Raw genomic sequence first — 17,677 nt, 5'->3', positions numbered from 1 at the left:
TTATAAACAGTTGCATAGAAGTGGTTTTATGTTCACTGGTTTTCTTGTTTTCACAGGACAGGGAAGACTATGATAATTTGATAACTTAAGAAAGTGCATAATTTCACACTGGGATAAAGACACTTGCTCCCTAATGAAATTATGTGTGACTTGTCAATCATCAATGGAGAGAACACCTATTCCTCTGATTCCATCTCTACAAGTACGAAAAAATGAGTGAATACTTTTGCGAGCAAACGTGAGAGCTGTACAAAGTGAGTGACTGCCTAAAACATAAGTAAAGGTTATTCTATTTTGACCAGATAGATGGCAACTAATTTATATATATATATATATATATATATATATATATATATATATATATATATATATATATATATATATATATATATATATATATATATATATATATATATATATATATATATATAATCTCACATCACCGAAATCCATAACACTTTTTTATACCCTCCACCTCTATAGCCCAAAAATATGTTTGTGTTTCCCAAATCTGCTCACTTGACATTATTTGTTTCCATCATAGCTCAGTTATGTGGCACATGATAAAAGGGGAGCACTATAAATCATTTGCCGGCAGCAGTCTGTATAGACCAGGTCAAACGTCCTACAAAGCATTCTCAACATCAAAAATGTTCACTGGATCATTTGCAAGAAAAAGGGTGATTTGCTTCATTTTTTCTCCTTTGATATATATCTGTTACAAACTGAAAGTTTTATTGTGTAATTATTTCATGCTTATCTAGTTTATTTTTATGGATTTAAAAACATAATTTTTGTCACTGTTAGGTGAGCTATGCCTAGATGTCCGATTACTTTCCACAGGCTACCACTATATATTTAAATTATGTTTAAAATATTATGATGGTATATATGTTAATACGTTGTGTGGCTATGTTTAGGCTGCTGTGCAGGAGATAATGAAATGTTCCACTGATTCTTCCTGATATAGGAATGACCTTATCCCAAAGAGGACTGCGCGAGCTGTTGAAAAAGGCCAAGTATGCTTGGGACAGTGCACGTTTTCTCCTCATTGGTTTGAGTGAGATCCTTTTTTACCAAACAAAGTGGCAGAGGTATTGCCAGGGCTCATAATGGAACTGCTGCCCTTGATGAAGAAAAGGTTTATGCTTAGTAAGGTAGTTCACATGTCTCAATTACCACAAAACATTCATTACATGTGGTTCCATAGCCTATCCAGTGAGCATATAAAGATTCTGTTGTTGCTGTTTTGTATTGCCTTTCCATTCTTAACTGTCTCGAAATGAGGATGAGCAGATGTGCCCTGGTCCCAGGGAAAGAGCTCTAACGTGAAGTTTGGTGACCACAAACTGCACTGATGGCCACACCACTCCGAGCAAAACCTCGCACTTGCACTGTTGATAAGCTGCACTGTTTTACAACTTGGGTGTAGGATCCTTTTAGGCGCCAGATACTTGTTGGCAGAACATTCTCTTAACTAATTGAACACGGTCCCTGAAGACTTTATCCTCTCTAACAATTGGGTCCATGCAGGGCACAGCTAGGAAGGCATTCTTTCATCCTTCTTTGAGCAAGAGATCAAAAAGTGAAAGCTTAGCTGATTGACATCTCTGGATACACACTCTTAACTATGAGATTGTTCTTTTGAATCTACTTCTTTCTTTATCGCCGTTCAGAAATAGAAATGTTCTTTCTCCGCCTCCAACATGACAAATTGCCTACAATCACTCATGCTCCTGTCACCACTCTCCATAAGCAAAATGAAATAGAAATGTTCTTTCTCCGCCTCCAACATGACAAATTGCCTACAATCACTCATGCTCCTGTCACCACTCTCCATAAGCAAAATGTTGGACGCTTATAGACTTGTTGCATTTTGAAGGCAGCACCCTCTTTGAAAAATCAATCGGTGAAACTTGTAAAGCACTGCTTGTCCCCCTAATCTATGGTCCTAATCTATGGTTTTGTTATCCTTACAGAGTGTATGAAACATGTGTACAAGGCCAAAAGCTGGCCAACCATGAACATCAAAAGGATGCAGTGAAAACTTGCCACAGATCTGACTTGCCAGAAGAAAACTGAAGAAACTAGCAATCCTAGAAGCAAACAAAGTACTAGTTTTCACTACCATTTCTTGTCTAATTTAACTATTCTATTTTATGGTAATCTGAGCCCTTTTGGGACCTGGTATGTGCTTCAGTTAAATAAAATAGAATTTATAAATCATTTTGAATCCATTTAATTTAACCTGTGTTTGTTTAGTCTTTTCCCACACATCACAATATTAGAAAAAGTCAGGTCATGTCTTATACACAAATTAAGGCAATCTCAGAGTGAGGGAGTATCACCAATTAAAAGCCTTCTTTATGAATTATTTTTATACCCCCCCCCCCTTACTCCACCACAACTTTTTATTGTGCAGAACAATAAAGTATTATGCAAAAGCCGTGGTTTCATTTTAGCTTGTTATTAGTTACTTGGAATTCATTGGACTGTATAAACAAGGTACATTTATTACATTCAAATACAGTTTTCTATTGTACCGGATGGTACATAGGTCATGCACCTCAAAGCACTTGCTTAGCAACATATTCGTTGATCTGAAGTACTTGATGGGCACTTTTTTTTTCTTTCTTTTGGTAGTTTTATATAGCGCGAACTAGACCCGAACCGAATCAGGCATCAGAGCGCTTTACATAGCACAAGTTTTTTTTTTACATGAGGACACGCACTTTCATTTTTAGTTACAGGGAGATTAAGTGATTTGCCCAGAATCACAGGAGGTTTTAGCGTTGTTACCGAGACTCGAACCCAGATCCCCAGGTCCGAGGTCGAGCGCCTTAGCCGTTAGGCCAACTCCTCTCCCCCCTTAATTTGAGAAGATGTGACCATAGAATGTTTTCATGTCGTCATAGTATCAGCAATGAGTATTACTACCCTGACTCTATAATAAATTATTCATTGGTTACCAATAGCCATCAAAATGTTTCCTGAAGTCCCACAGTAGTAATTCACACTCCCCTTGCAGTTGTCATGAAGTCGTCATATAGTAAGTATGAACTAACAAGGTTCATCGAAGACCACTCCATCCTCGAACACTCCTAATCCAGATTCCACAGCAACCACAGCACCGAGACTGCCCTACTCGCCACCATAGATGACATCTGCACCCTCCTCGACCACGGCCACACCGCAGCCCTGATGGTACTCGACCGGTCAGCAGCATTCAACACCATCTCCGACCGCACACTCGCCGCCAGACTACATGACGCCGGCATACAAGGAACCGCCCTCGACTGGATCCGCTCGTTCCTCACCGGCAGAAGCCAAAGGATCAGACTGACACCCTTCCTCTCTAAACCCACGGACCACGCAGAAACCTCTGCATCGTACTCTACTCCTCCCTCCATGAACCGACAGGTCAACGCCGTCATTTCCAGCTGCTTCAACTCCCTCTGCATCCGCCGTGAGACTTTCAAATGGATCCAACCCAAGGCAAGGAAGACAGTAACCCACGCACTTATAACCAGCAGACTTGACTACGGAAAAGCCCTCTATGCAGGCATCAACAAGTCTCTACTCTGCAAGCTCCAGACGATACAGAACACCGCCGCCAGACTAGTCCTCGTATGAAAAGAAAATTGCCTCTGACACAATAGATTAAACAAACGTAATTGTACCCAAACGATTTTTAATTATCTTTGGGATATATTCATATCGGATTTACGGACTTAGGACAGAACACATTGTGTCTATATTGCAGCCTGATGTATATGTATTTTTTTAATTATTCTCTATGTATCTTTTTAAATTTATATTTGAACTGTATCAGTCGGGTGTCTTTGTATTTACTTTTAATACGTTTTTAACAGGTTTTTAAATGTACTGGATTATGAATTTTATGAATTTTATTGTGGTATTTTTATGATGATTGTGCTAGAATTGTTCTTGTCTTTTATGGTGCAAATCGAAATAAAGACTTTTTGACTGACTGAATTCATATCGGATTTACAAAACAATCGCCCTGTCACTAAACAAACTAGACCAAAGCTTTCTTGTCTTTCTTGTCAATATATACACATTAATAAACAATGAGGATTTTTTTGCAAAGAACAAAGTGCTCATCAATTCTATACAGTGCAGAAAACTTAAACATACAGTGCAGTGTACAGTCAATATTATAGCAAAAATTGATTCTAAAGTACATCTCGTCATGTAGACAAAATGGTCCTACTAAATTCTGTCACCATGGACTAGGGCAAGGGCAGCTGCGAGGGAGGGAGAGCAGTTTCACTGACAATGAGTCAGTGGTCTTACCCTTCTGTTGCATTCTTACCCTACTCTTGCACTCACTGGAGTGGGAATAGTAATGTTTACCCCTACACTATTCAACACTTACCCTATTGTTGTACTCACTGGAGTGGTAATAGTAATTTTACCCTACACTATCCGAAACTTACCCTACTGTTACCCTGAAAGTATTTTGCGTTGTAATGGTATGCGTTGTAATGGAATGCACTGTAAATGTAGTTTCTAAAAATGCGTTGTAATGTATGTTGCGATGTAAAAACCGCGTTGTAAAAGCATGCGTTGCAATGTGTCCTATTCACATGGTCCAGTCCCTGTTGACGGATTTCCAGGCACTACTCATCGGTTGAATGAGGGGGAGGATGCCCCCTCTTTGTAGGATCTCATGGAACTCCAGGTGTGGTACCTGTCGGAAATTTCCTTTGATTATTTTTGTGCGGCGGCAGCTGCTTCAGGAGCTGCTTCAGGAGCTTGTCATCATATTTGGATTCAGACTTGTAAGGCGGAGTCCTCTTAGAAGTCTGTTCTGCTCAAATTAACGTTTTAGGGTTCCAAAGTGTTTGGCCCCCAGCTGGAGGACTTGGTCAAGCAGTCGGCTGAAAATCGGAAGCTTGTAGCTCCTGTTCTGCCTCCTTTTCGGGGTCGAGGTTTGGTTATCGCTCCACTTTTGCCTTTCCTTCAGCTAGGCGTGCTCAGCAGCCCTTTCACGGCAGGGGCCATGGACAGGGGCCCCCTGGAGGTAACCAGTTACTTTTCACTCCGGTGGTTCTGCCTCCACTCCTTCTCCAAACCAGATACTATCAGCCTTTTCCAGTTGGGGGTCGCCTTCGCTTCTTTTGTCATTCCTCTTTGGGTCCTTCCAATCCCTGGGCAGTTCAGAAGGTTACCGGATCCAGTTTTCATCTCGCCCCGCTCCTGTGTTCAGGGAGACTCTTCAGCGACGACATCCTCTGAGGCAGGCGGCCTTGCTGGAGGGCATTCAGCTTCTCTTGGAGAAGGTTGCGATAGTATAGGTTCCGCTCCTGGAAAGTGGCATGGATTGTTATTCCATCCTCTTTCTGGTCTCCAAGAAGGATACCATGGACTTGGTATCTTTCAGATCCAACACTTGCACTCTGTGGTGGATCTGAAGGGGGTGAATCTCTACGTTCCTCATCGTCATTTCTAAATGGTGACTTTGCAGTCTATCCTCCCGCTGGTGCACATGGGTGCTACCTTCTCTCGCTCGCCCTGATAGACGCTGTGAGAGGGATGGGCGGAAAAAGAAACTAGGAGGTCTTATGCGTGAATCTATGGTCGCGTTTATTTAAAGTCAATGTATTCAACAAACAAAGAGATAATGAAGGGCGTCGTCTTCTGGGTTGGTGGGTATCTTCCTCTGATAGGGCGATCTTCTCTCTGGGCAGGTGTTAATGACTTTTCCCCCGGGTAGCGTGTAAGGAGAGAAGATCCAGACGGCAAGTATACTGTTGGATATTTTGTTGAGAGGCGTACCACCACCAAGGATGTGAAATTATTCCCAGGTGCACTTGAGATGAGAGAGGTACAATGAGAGATGAAAACGAGAGGAGTGAAGAAGTAAAGGAAGAGTCTTTCACAGGTTCTGTCTTTAGACTCATTTAATGTTTACACGGGTCCTTTCTTCAGGACTTCAACTGGTAGAAGGCTTTACTTGAGCCCGTACCCACGTTACGCGTGTGGCGTTTACAACAACCAAAGAGTGTGAGGCTTTATAAAAAATTCAGGGAGGTATCCAGCACAATCAATGAACCACAGTTCTGAACCCCAACCGAGAACGTGCTATGCGCAGAGAGTCCACTTAAGGGAACCCCCCTTCTCTATCCTGCCCCCTCCCGAGTCAGATAGCGGCAGGAAAACAAAGCAAACAGCAAACATAAACCAAAAAAAAAAACACACGCCAACCCACAACTGTCTCCCAACCCCAAGCCACGCACCGTGAAAGCCGTACCTCTCCAGAGTTACGGCGGCACATAGGCGTCCTCCGGGGCTGTCCACCAGTCCTCGGACCACGACTCAGCCTCCTCTTCTGCAGCGTCATCCTCGTCTCTTTCGGCGGCGCGGTACTGCTCCTGAGGGTCCGGGTCTCCGCTGTTCCACGTTGGTGTCCGCGCGTTTTTCCTCTCTCTGTTGGCGTCTTCCGGGTTCTCCCCTTCGTTCTCCAACTCCGCCCTCCTAATTGCCCAGGGTCCTTCCCATTGGCTGTGGTTCTCCTGCAGGGAAGAGGTCTCCGCATTAGTTAACTCTTCCTGTCCCGGGCTCAGCAGTTCTTGTGTAAGGCTCCGATGGGGGCTGATTACGGGGGTAAACGCCGGCTCCTCCTCACAGACTCCTACCTCCATGTTCCCATCCATCAGGCGGATCAGAGGTTTCTGCGATTTGCGGTAGGAACCCAGCACCTCCAGTTCCAGGTGTTTCTTTTCGGCCTTTTATCTGCGCCACAGGTTTCCTTTAAGCTCTTGACCCTCTTGGTGGGTATTCTCCATTCCCGGGGCATTCAGGTTTTTCCTTACCTTGATGATTGGTTGATTGTTTCTCCTTCTTTCTCTCAGGCAACGGAGGATGTGGCTCTGGTCTGTCATCTTCTGGATTTTTTAGGGTTCCTCATCAACCACAGTAAGTCGTCTCTTCAGCCCTCCCAGGTTCTGAAGTTCCTCAGGGCTCTCTTCCGGATGGATCTGGGGATGGTGTTCCTGTCCCAGGAAAGACAATTAACTCTGTTCAAACATCTTTCATGGGTGCGGGCTCCGGTATCTTAAGATGTTGCAGCCCCCTCCTGCTGCCTCATGCAGGGCCTGATATCCGCCAGAGACTGACAGTGAGTGACTGCTGACTCACGCGGCTGGGGCACCCTGATTGGGGTTGACAGCTTGTCAGCAGCCTTCTGTCTCTCTGCTTTGCTGCCTCTTCCCCTGATCTATTTTTTCGCCTTTCATATTTTCTGCTTTCTGTCACTTTTTCACTTACTGCATTTTTCTGCTTTACTGTTGCTTTCTGCATTTTTTCACTTTTCCTCTTGTCACTGTCGCGCCTTTTCCTCGCTGTCTCCCCGCCGCTGCTCATCCCCTGGAGCCTTGCTCCCGCCAGTGCCACTTCCCACTGCCCCTGACAGCAACACTTCTCACTGTTCCTGCCTCCTAGTTGTCCAGCCCTACCCCTCACACTACTGAACGCCGGTCACAGTGCGGCTGCGCAAAGGGGGCCCCACTGGCATGCTGAAGACACCTGGACCGTGCCCAACACCATGGGCCCTGGTCCTTGGACCATCCACCGCTACGACTCCAGCACCCTCCTCGCCCTCAACACCGTATGCCACTCTGCCTGTTGCCGGATGACACCCAGGGCCCTTTTTCCTGCTGAGACTGCAGCTGTACCTTCGTCTGCCACTGTACCTTCGTCTGCCACCGCACACCAGCCCCACCCACCTCACAACCGACAAATACCGGACCCGACTGCCCCGGCTGTATTCTGCTCAACACACGCTCCCCCCACAAATGCGCTGTGGAGATCTAGGACCTACTCGGCTACGTCACCCCGACATCGATTTCCTCACGGAAACTTGGACATCGCCACTGCCACCCTGGATGGCTACAAGATCGTTCACAAGGACCGCATCAAAAAGCCAGGTGGCGGCATTGCCATCATACACAAAAGCACCCTCCACCTCACCACCCATCACATGGAGTGTTTAAAAACCATCGAAGAATCCTGTCATTGTGTCCTTTGTTTTTAGCTAGCCATTCGAGTTGGGCATGATTTGTATACAGAGTGAATTCCCTGCCCTCTAGGTAATACCTAAGGGTTTCTATAGCCCATTTGATTGCTAAGGCCTCTTTCTCAATCACAGCGTACCTTTTTTTCTCGGGTAAATAATTTCCTACTAATGTAGAGTATAGGTCTTTCCTGACCCTGAGAATTCAACTGGGACAATACCGCCCCTAATCCTGTGTCAGAGGCGTCTGTTTGTAATACAAACGGTTTAGTGTAATCAGGGCTAAGTAAGACGGGTCGGGAGGTAAGGGCCTGTTTTAACTTCCTAAAGGCCTCGGTGAGTTTAGGGGAGGGTTGTCTCAATTCTTGTTCTGTTTTGGTCCCTTTCTTTAATAAATCTGTCAAGGGGGAAGCCACCTGAGAAAAATTTGGGATGAATCTTCTGTAATATCCCAGTACCCCAAGGAAAGCTCTTAGTTCTCTTTTGGTTTTAGGAAAGAGAATGGGTGTGATAGCTGTTATCTTTTCTTCTTGAGGCTTTATATATCCCTCTCCTAGAAGATATCCCAAATATTTCACCGATCGTGATGCCAGTTTGCTTTTGGCAGGATTGATGGTCAGTACACTTTTCCCTAATTCTTGTAATACTTTAGTAAGGTGAGATAGATGTTCCTCCTATGACGAACTATGAATAACTATGTCGTCAATATAGGCTGCTGCAAATCTTTCACACGGTCTTAATACCTGGTAGCTGGGAGCGCTCTAGCGGTCAGGCTGACTCGCTAGAGCCCTATTTAGACGCGCCATGCAAGCGCGCGGCGTGTGCGCGCGGCATGTGTGCCGCAGTAACGCCGGAGTCACGCCAGAGTCCAGCCCGTCTGCGCCCGTCCGCGCTGGACCGCTGGGAGACTGGACTTGCTGACGGTGAGTGTACGGAGATCAGCTACTCTTGGCAGGAACTGCTGAGTCTCAAGCCACCCTTACGGTCCTGCCACCATAGGTACGCCCCTGAGTCGTTTCTGACCCCCTTGGGCTGTCACTGCTTCTGGGTTAACCATATGGTGCCGGTTCCATCTGCGGCTTTCATACCGCCAGTATCGAATACTAAATCAGGAATCTTGATGAGGAACGATCAGGGGTTTCTCATAAATGCGAGGTCCTTGATTAAGAATAATCTTGCTTTCAAGGATTTCGTTATGTTTAGACAACCCGCATGGGTCTTTATCACCGAAACGTGGGCCAAGGATTCTTCGGGACCTGATTTGGTTGAGGCAGTACCGGATGGTTACCTGCTGGTGAGAGAGGACAGAGTGGGACGTGTTGGGGGAGGGCTGGGCATCCTCTATAGAGACTGCTTTTCCTGCCACACCATCCCTCTCTCCACACTGCAAAGTTCCTTTCAGGTCCTCCAGTTTTCTATCAACGGACCTTATGCAGTTCCGTTCACGGGCCTCCTCATTTATAGGCCACTGGGTACCAGGACAGTTTTTAGCCAACATATGCTCAACATTTTAGAGCCACACTTTGGCTGTGAGCATTTTACTGTCCTGGGGGACTTGAATTTCCATTTGGAAAATCTGGAGTCAAAGGATACTCTTTCCCTATTGGATACTTTCTCCGGATATGGGATGAAACAACTAGTTAATGATCCCACCCATCAAGCAGGTCATGTGCTTGATGGGGTCTTTTCTAACGACCCCCGGCTAACTACCGGGACTCCCATCCCTCTCTCCTGGTCGGATCATTTTGCGATTCCTTTAGAATTAACATTCCCGACTGCCAAGAGTAAGGGGAATGAGCCAAGTAAAATGGAACTGAGACGCAACCTCAAAAACATTTCTAATGATATGCTTGCCCCTAGACTGCCCAGTCGACGGATTACCTCTGAGGAGGACGTAGGGAAAACAGTAGACAGATTTGATACTGCTATTAGAACTGCCATTGATGACCTGGCCCCTGCCTCACTTTGCTATTCCGCGAGGAAAAGCCCATCGGCGCCGTGGTTTTCGGAATCATTAAGACTCCTTAGACAGGGAGTTCGAAGACAGGAACGCCTTTGGAGGACTAGCTGGGATCCGCGAGAGAGGGATAGTCACAAATCCCTCCTAAAGGAGTATAAAACTGAGGTGATAAGGACTAAACAAGAGTATTTTACCTCGTTGACCTCCCCACTCTCCTCGCCGAAAGAGCTGTTTAAGATCGTAGACACGCTCACCTCTTTGAAAGTACCGGACCCCGTGGTTAGTTCACAGCGGCTCTGTGACGATGTTGCACAATTTTTCCAATCAAAAATTGTGGACATTTATTCGGCCTTAGAATCTCAGAGGTCGGCATTATCTTCCTCTCTGAGCGTTCCTGTCCCTCCATTAACATCTTCGGAGGAGATACCGTTAGGGTGTTTTTCCAGCTTCCACCCCCTCTCCCTGAAGGAACTTGAAGTTCTCCTTTTGAAGACCAGGTCAGGGTCTCCTTTAGACCCGTGCCCTCTAAAACTTCTTAAACAATGCAAGGAGACTCTCTTGCCCTGGTTGCTAGAGATCATGAACAGGGCAATGAGAGAGGGGACCTTCCCGCCACAATGGAAAAGAGCGGTGGTTAAACCACTGTTAAAAAAGCCTACTTTGGACCCGGGCGTTCTTAAAAACTTCCGCCCCATTTCGCTGCTCCCAGCCCCAGCAAAGATTCCTGCCCCTCCTCAAGGCCCTCCACTGGCTTCCTATCCGGAAACGGGTGGAATTCAAGATCTGCTGTGTGGTACACAAGAGTCTTCACAATCTGGGACCTCACTATCTGGCAGAGAAATTTGTGTATCACCGCCCTTCCCGCAATCTTAGGTCCAGTAACCAACTGTTACTTCAGGTTCCCAGACATTACAAGACCAGACAGGGAGGCCGCGCCCTCTCCGTCATGGGCCCACGTCTATGGAACAATCTTCCCCTTTCCCTCAGAGAATGCCCGAGTCATTTAGTCTTCAGGAAATGCCTAAAGACAGCACTATTCTAGGAGGAGCGCTGCTCGACCTGTCTACTTCACAGCTCCGCGCGGAGATACACCTTCGGGTGTGATGCCGGCGCGTTATAAGCCTATAAATAAATAAATAAACCCACCTCAACCAGCATCTTGCTGCCTTCCTGGAAACCTCTGGCCTTTTAGATCACTCGCAGCATGGATTCCGAAGAGAGCACAGCACGGAGTCGGCCCTTACCATGGTGCTTGATAACATCCGTACCAGAGTGGACAAGGGCCTGACCACTCTCCTTATCCTATTAGACCTTACGGCTGCGTTTGATACCCTGTCTCCCTCAGTGTTAACATCTCGTCTGAGGGAGATAGGGGTGGAGGGGCCTGCACTTAGTCTGCTATCCTCCTTCCTTGGCCAGAGGGAACAGAGAGTTAAGCTGGGGGAGTTCCTATCTCCATCCCTCCCTGTGCAGTGTGGGGTCCCTCAGGGGTCGGCATTAAGTCCGACCCTTTTTAACATCTATGTGACCCCACTTGCCAGGCTTATTAGATCTTACGGGATGGAGGTAGTCTCCTATGCCGACGACACACAGATATTGATGTCTCTCGCCCAACCTGTCATCTCGGCTGCCTCCAATTTTAGACACTGCATGGAGGCAGTGGCTCAATGGATGATTTGCAATTCATTGAAGCTCAATGGCGAGAAGACAGAAATTCTGGTGTTCGGAGGCAAGGAGGATATCTGGTCGGCGGAATGGTGGCCTCCATCTCTGGGAGTGTGCCCTACACCCACTGTTTTGGCTAGGAACCTAGGAGTCATGATTTACCCTTATTTGGGGCTGGGCCAGCAAGTAAGTAGGACCATTTCCACCTGCTGGGGCATAATAAACATCCTGAGGAATATAAAACATTACCTGTCGCCCCAAGCAAGAAAGCAAATAGTAGTTGCATTGATAGGCTCAAGACTAGATTATTGCAATGCCCTATACCTTGGCATTAACAAGAGTCTTATAATGCGACTCCAAATGGTGCAGAATGCAGCTGCAAAGTTCGTACTAGATCTTCCCAGGCGGGCCTCTGCTACGGCTGCCAGGAAAGCACTGCATTGGCTTCCAATCGAGGCCAGGATCTCATTCAAGTCCCTTTGCTTGATCTATGGGGCCCTGGCCTCGAACAAGTCAGGAGGCATAAGGGATCTGCTAAATCCTTATGCCCCCTCCAGATCCCTGCGCTCGGCCAATAAAGCCTTGCTATCCATCCCCCGTGTCCGTAGAGCTAGGTGGGGTGGCAGAGCCTTCTCAACTTTGGCCCCAAGGTTGTGGAACTCTCTGCCTTCTGATATTAAAACTCTTCCCTCAAAGCAAGCCTTTAGAAAGGCCCTTAAGACATGGCTGTTTGCCATAGCCTATCCTTAGCTTGGGTTCTGCCTTTTTGATTTTACTTTGTTAGGCGCCTTGATGCCTACGGGCTTAGTTGCGCATTATAAATTTCATTTCATTCATTCATTCATTCAATCTTTGAAAAGTGGCCGGAGCCCCATGCAAACCAAAGGGTAAGACCTTGAAATGGTATAACCCACTAGGAGTGGAAAAGGCCGTCTTTTCTCTATCTTGGGGATTTAATGGGACCTGCCAGTACCCTTTACACAGATCTAAAGTGCTAATGTACTGGGCCGTGCCAAGTCGCTCCACCATCTCATCGACTCTCGGGAGTGGATAGGAATCAAACTGAGAGATCTTGTTAACCTCCCGAAAATCGATGCAGAAGCGGATAGACCCATCTGGCTTAGGCACCAAAACTATGGGCGAATTCCATTCACTGTTAGAGGGTTCTATTATGCCCATGTGTAACATATTTTGCACCTCTTGTTCTACCGCTTGCCTGCGTGATTCAGGGATACGATAAGGCCGTAGTTTTACCCTCTTACTTGGGGGTGTATGGATGGCATGTTATATAATCATTGTTCTCCCCGGTTCAAGGGAAAACACCTTGGAAAGAGGTTTTAACCTACCTTCTAACTCCTGCCTCTCTTGATTTGGTAAATCCACGTCAGTGCTTTGAAGGAATAAAAAGGATGTCTCCAGAATCCATAGTAAAACTGGAGGGGCCCCCTGCCATTTTTTTAGTAGATTGATATGAAAGATCTGTGTGTGTGTTTTCCTTTTTGGATCTAACTCCAATCGGTATGTTACCGGAGTGACTTTTTCAATGACCCGATAGGGTTCCTGCCACTGTCCTAGTAATTTGTGATCTGATGAAGGTATCATCAATAGAGCAAAATCGTTTACCTCTAGACTTCGATTTTTAGCCTTTTTATTATACTGAACGGCCTGTGCTTGTTCCATATAATTGGCCACTATGCTACGAATTTGTCCTAAATGTGTTTTTTGATTTAGGACATTGTGAGAAAGACCCCGCACTCACCCGGAACATGCAGGTACGCCCATGGTGTCAGCAACGCTTCAGGGGACTACAACGCCCATGTACCTCTCCCGTGTTTTCACAGGAAGACGCCGGTCACCCGTTTGACCCGAAAATCCAACCCCCATGCCCCGGAAGGGAGAGGCACAAGCCAAGGAGAAGCGCGCGGGGACAGGTCATAGAGGAGAGAGCAGACGTGGAAGGGGACGGACGGCGAGGTCACACGACGGACGTGGTGAAGACGCGGGACCCCGTGGTGAAGACGCGGGACCCGGTGGTGAAGACGCGGGACCCGGTGGTGAAGACGCGGGACCCGGTGGTGAAGACGCGGGACCCGGTGGTGAAGACGCGGGACCCGGTGGTGAAGACGCGGGACCCGGTGGTGAAGACGCGGGACCCGGTGGTGAAGACGCGGGACCCGGTAGAGAAGACGCGGGACCCGGTGGCGAAGACGCGGGACCCGACTGGAAGAACGTTGGAGATCCGGAAGACTGAGAGGAAAGCTGGTCGGAAGACTGGTGGTGACCGGAGGAGGCTGGAAGGCGGCCGTAACTCGGAGGAGAGTTACGGCGGGGCCGGTGCGTGTAACTGGCTCGGGGACACACAGAGAGAGGGGGTGGAAGCGGACATAGCGGGAGGGCAGAGCCCAATGGGGCACTAGGTGAAGCTTGATAAAGACCCTCGTTATCCAGAATGCTTTTGGAATGTACTAGTGAATAAACACGGTTCACCCTTCCCTAGGCACTTAAGTTCCCTACCTCCCACGTCCCTGTTTTCCTGATAGGACAATTCAGTACCATCCTGCATCTTGATTATCCCTGAAATATCACAGCGGTGTGGTGAAGGAAAAATCAGTATATTTATAAAGAACTCCATTCTGACGGTTCAATCAATCAATCAATCATGCCATTTGTATAGCACACTACTCACCCGGGAGGGTCTCAAGGCGCTTGGGGGGGAGGGGTGTGCTACTGCTCGAACAGCCAGGTCTTGAGTTGTTTCCTGAAGGCGAGATGGTCCTGGGTCAGCCGAAGGTGGATGGGGAGGGAGTTCCAAGTCTTGGCAGCCAGGTAAGAGAAGGATCTTCCTCCGGCGGTGGCTCTTCGGATGCGTGGTACGGCTGCGAGGGCGAGGCTGGTGGACCGTAGCTGGCGGGTGGGCGTGTAGAAGGTCAGGCGGTGGTTGAGGTACTTGGGGCCCAGGTCGTAGAGAGACTTGTGTGCGTGGGTGAGGAGCCGGAACGTGATCCTCTTGTCGACGGGGAGCCAGTGCAGGTTCCTCAGGTGGCTGGAGATGTGGCTGCGTCGGGGGACATCCAGGATGAGTCGGGCGGAGGCGTTCTGGATGCGCTGGAGTCTTTTCTGTAGCTTGGCTGTGGTTCCGGCGTAGAGGGCGTTTCCGTAGTCCAGTCGGCTGGTGACGAGTGCCTGGGTGACAGTCTTCCTGGTCTCGGTCGGGATCCAGCGGAAGATCTTGCGAAGCATACGCAGGGTGTTGAAGCACGATGAGGCGACGGCGTTGACTTGTCTGGTCATCGAGAGGGAGGGGTCCAGGATGAAGCCCAGGTTGCGTGCGTGGTCGGTTGGCTTGGATGCGGTGCCCAGGGCTGGGGGCCACCAGGAGTCGTCTCAGGCGGAGGGCGAAGATCCCAGGATGAGGACTTCCGTCTTGTCAGAGTTCAGTTTCAGGCGGCTGTCCTTCATCCACTCGGCGACGTCTTTCATCCCTTCGTGTAGGCAGGTTCTGGCGGTGTCGGGGTCTCTGGTGAGGGAGAGGATCAGCTGGGTGTCGTCGGCGTAAGAGATGATGTTGAGGTTGTGCTGGCGTGCGATGGCTGCGAGAGGTTTCATGTAGATGTTGAAGAGGGTGGGGCTGAGTGAAGATCCTTGCGGGACGCCGCAGATGACTTCGGTGGCCTCGGAGCGAAACGGGGGGAGGTGGACTCTTTGTGTTCTTCCGGCGAGGGACGAGATGATCCACTCCAGTGCCTTCTCTTGGATACCGATGTTGCTGAGGCGCTGGACTAGGGTGCGGTGGTTCCCCTATATTGTCTGTTTCTATCCTTCTATGAGCCTCCGGAAAAACCAACCCGGTCCAGAAGAACCAGAGGGCAAGAAAACAAATTTGCAAGCCTCCTGTTCCTCCGGCTCATCCCAGGAAACGTCAGACGAAGAAGGAACCCTAACTCCTCAACCCTTTCCACTTCCCCCTGTTATCAATAAACCCGTTTCTAAACCCATATTGCAGCCTCCACGCCTGTTTATCAAACCCTCGCTCTCACAAGTGGTGTCAGAAGTGGGATTGAAAGGCGACATGGAGGCTGCCCTCGCAAGAATGGCCGAGAATCAGGAACACCTCAGCAAAGTCATGGAACGTTTCCTGACCGTTGTAGAGGAAGACCGAGGCAAGTTACAACAGGCCATAGCTGGACAGGGACAGACTCATGAAACCGCTATGGGCAAACTTACAGAAGCCCTGGGCCATCAACGGGGCCATTCTACCCTACCATCTGTGGTATTACAGCGCTATGTAGCAGGAGAAGACTCCGATTTCTTCTTTGGTAACTTTGAGCGAATGGCGAATGCAGCCTCATGGCCCGCCGAGACATGGGGCCAGTATTTAGGTCCACTATTGTCTGGTGACTTACAAGCGGCCTACCAGGCAGCTACCCTACAAGGGGTTGTTCCTTATGCGGACATAAAGAAATGTATCCTGGAAAGACTAGGAGTTGACGATGGAACATATAGACTAAAATTGAGACAAATGAAGGAAGGTCCACAAGAAACTCCTCGCGCCTTATATTTCAGAGTAAAGGACATGGCAGATCGTTGGTTGAAACCGGCTACCACCGATAAGGAGGGGATCATGGCTAAAATTTATTTAGAACAGTACTTAACGTCCCTCTATCCACCTATCCAACGGTGGGTTAGACAGCAAGCAAACCTTACCTTGGAAACAGCCGTGGAGATAGCCAGTGCTTATAATAGGGCGCAGGACTTCCAAAAAGGTAGGGAAGAAGTTTCGGGGGAAACCGGTGGACACACGCAAAATCGGCTTCCTAGACCCCCAGTTGTGAAAAAACCAGAACCTCTTGCGCTTGTTCCCAGCAGCCCAGTGCCCAGCATCCCGTTTGTACGACCCCCTGTGACAGGACCCCAATGTTTTCAGTGTGGGGGAATGGGGCACATAGCAAGGTTTTGTCCACAAAAAGAAGAACCCATGGAGAAGTGTGGCTCACTGGTTAGAGGAGGCAGACCTGGAAGCAGAGGTCAGCCCGGGACCAGGGTTCAATTCCCGGCTCGTCGGGGTCTTGAGTCCTAAAATGTCCATGGACTCGACAATTCTAGCTCCGGTGCCTACTCGATTCACGGGTTCACACTCTGCGACTCTGGGCAATAGCTTGCTTAATCTCCACAATGGCCCCTCGCGGCGGGATGCCTGGCTTTCACCTTGCGGATACCCTGCCGGGGTTATCTCACAGGGGAATACCAGGACGGGTTCCCTAAGCAAGCGCTTAGAAACCGCTTGGTGATTTGCGCTATATAAATTCCTGTACATTTACATTTACAGATAGGAGTGGCCCGTAATTACTTCTGCTCACCCCAAGAGGACCAAAGACTGCCCCATATAAGTGCACTGTTTCCATGAATGGACAACCTGTTACTGCCCTAGCAGATACCGGATGCTTACACAGCGTAGTTAGACCCCAGGATCTTGGTAATCACATTGGTCCTATATAAGGAATGGTGGCCATCAAATGTGTACATGGCGACATTAAACCATATCCAACTGCTCGGGCGTTGGTACAGCATCCGAAAGACTCCGGGACCTCCTTAACGGTGGGGCTAATACCTCTGTTACCTGAACAAGCCATCCTAGGGAATGATTATGCCAAATTGCCTCAGCTGTTGCAGGAGTCTTCTCTAGCGGTGGAAGACTGGTTAGCCTCCGCACCTTTCTCTACAGAGCCTGAAAAAGAATGGCCAACGCCTAAAATCCGGAAAAGTCGCAGACAGAGGAGGGCCGAAAAAGGGAAAGCGGCCCTGGTGGTGCCTGTAATTCCTGTAGAGAATCCTTGGGAATCGGACCGAAACTTCCATGCTGCCCAGCGGGAAGACCCTGTCCTTCAGGAAGCATGGAACAAGGCACTTGATGAAGAAGATCCACTACATGTAGGTCCTTTTTTTTTTTTTTTTAACGGCCTGTTATATAGAAAGAACACCCCGAATCAGGACGCCCAGTTGTTAGTCCCAAATCC

General features: G+C 48.2%; 1 protein-coding gene across 6 annotated transcripts in view; it reads left to right on the top strand.

Annotated features, from left to right (window-relative positions):
* Nucleotides 1-17,677, top strand: part of C9H3orf62 (chromosome 9 C3orf62 homolog) — a 217,094-nt gene that overhangs the window by 19,932 nt on the left and 179,485 nt on the right. For 2 of the 6 annotated variants that reach the window (XM_078661223.1, XM_078661228.1), the window contains exons 2-5: nucleotides 57-254; nucleotides 545-680; nucleotides 971-1,157; nucleotides 1,980-2,111. The exons of 2 other annotated variants lie outside the window; for them this stretch is intronic. The gene's annotated coding sequence lies outside the window, so the exon portion shown is untranslated. The remainder of the gene's footprint in view (nucleotides 1-56; nucleotides 255-544; nucleotides 681-970; nucleotides 1,158-1,979; nucleotides 2,112-17,677) is intronic. 2 more of the 6 variants (XM_078661224.1, XM_078661226.1) reach the window with 2 other exon arrangements.

Source organism: Lissotriton helveticus, chromosome 9 (assembly GCF_964261635.1).
Source record: "Lissotriton helveticus chromosome 9, aLisHel1.1, whole genome shotgun sequence".
Taxonomy (NCBI): Eukaryota; Metazoa; Chordata; class Amphibia; order Caudata; family Salamandridae; genus Lissotriton; species Lissotriton helveticus.
The sequence above is the reverse complement of the archived record's forward strand: the minus strand, read 5'-3'. Positions and strand labels throughout refer to the sequence as shown.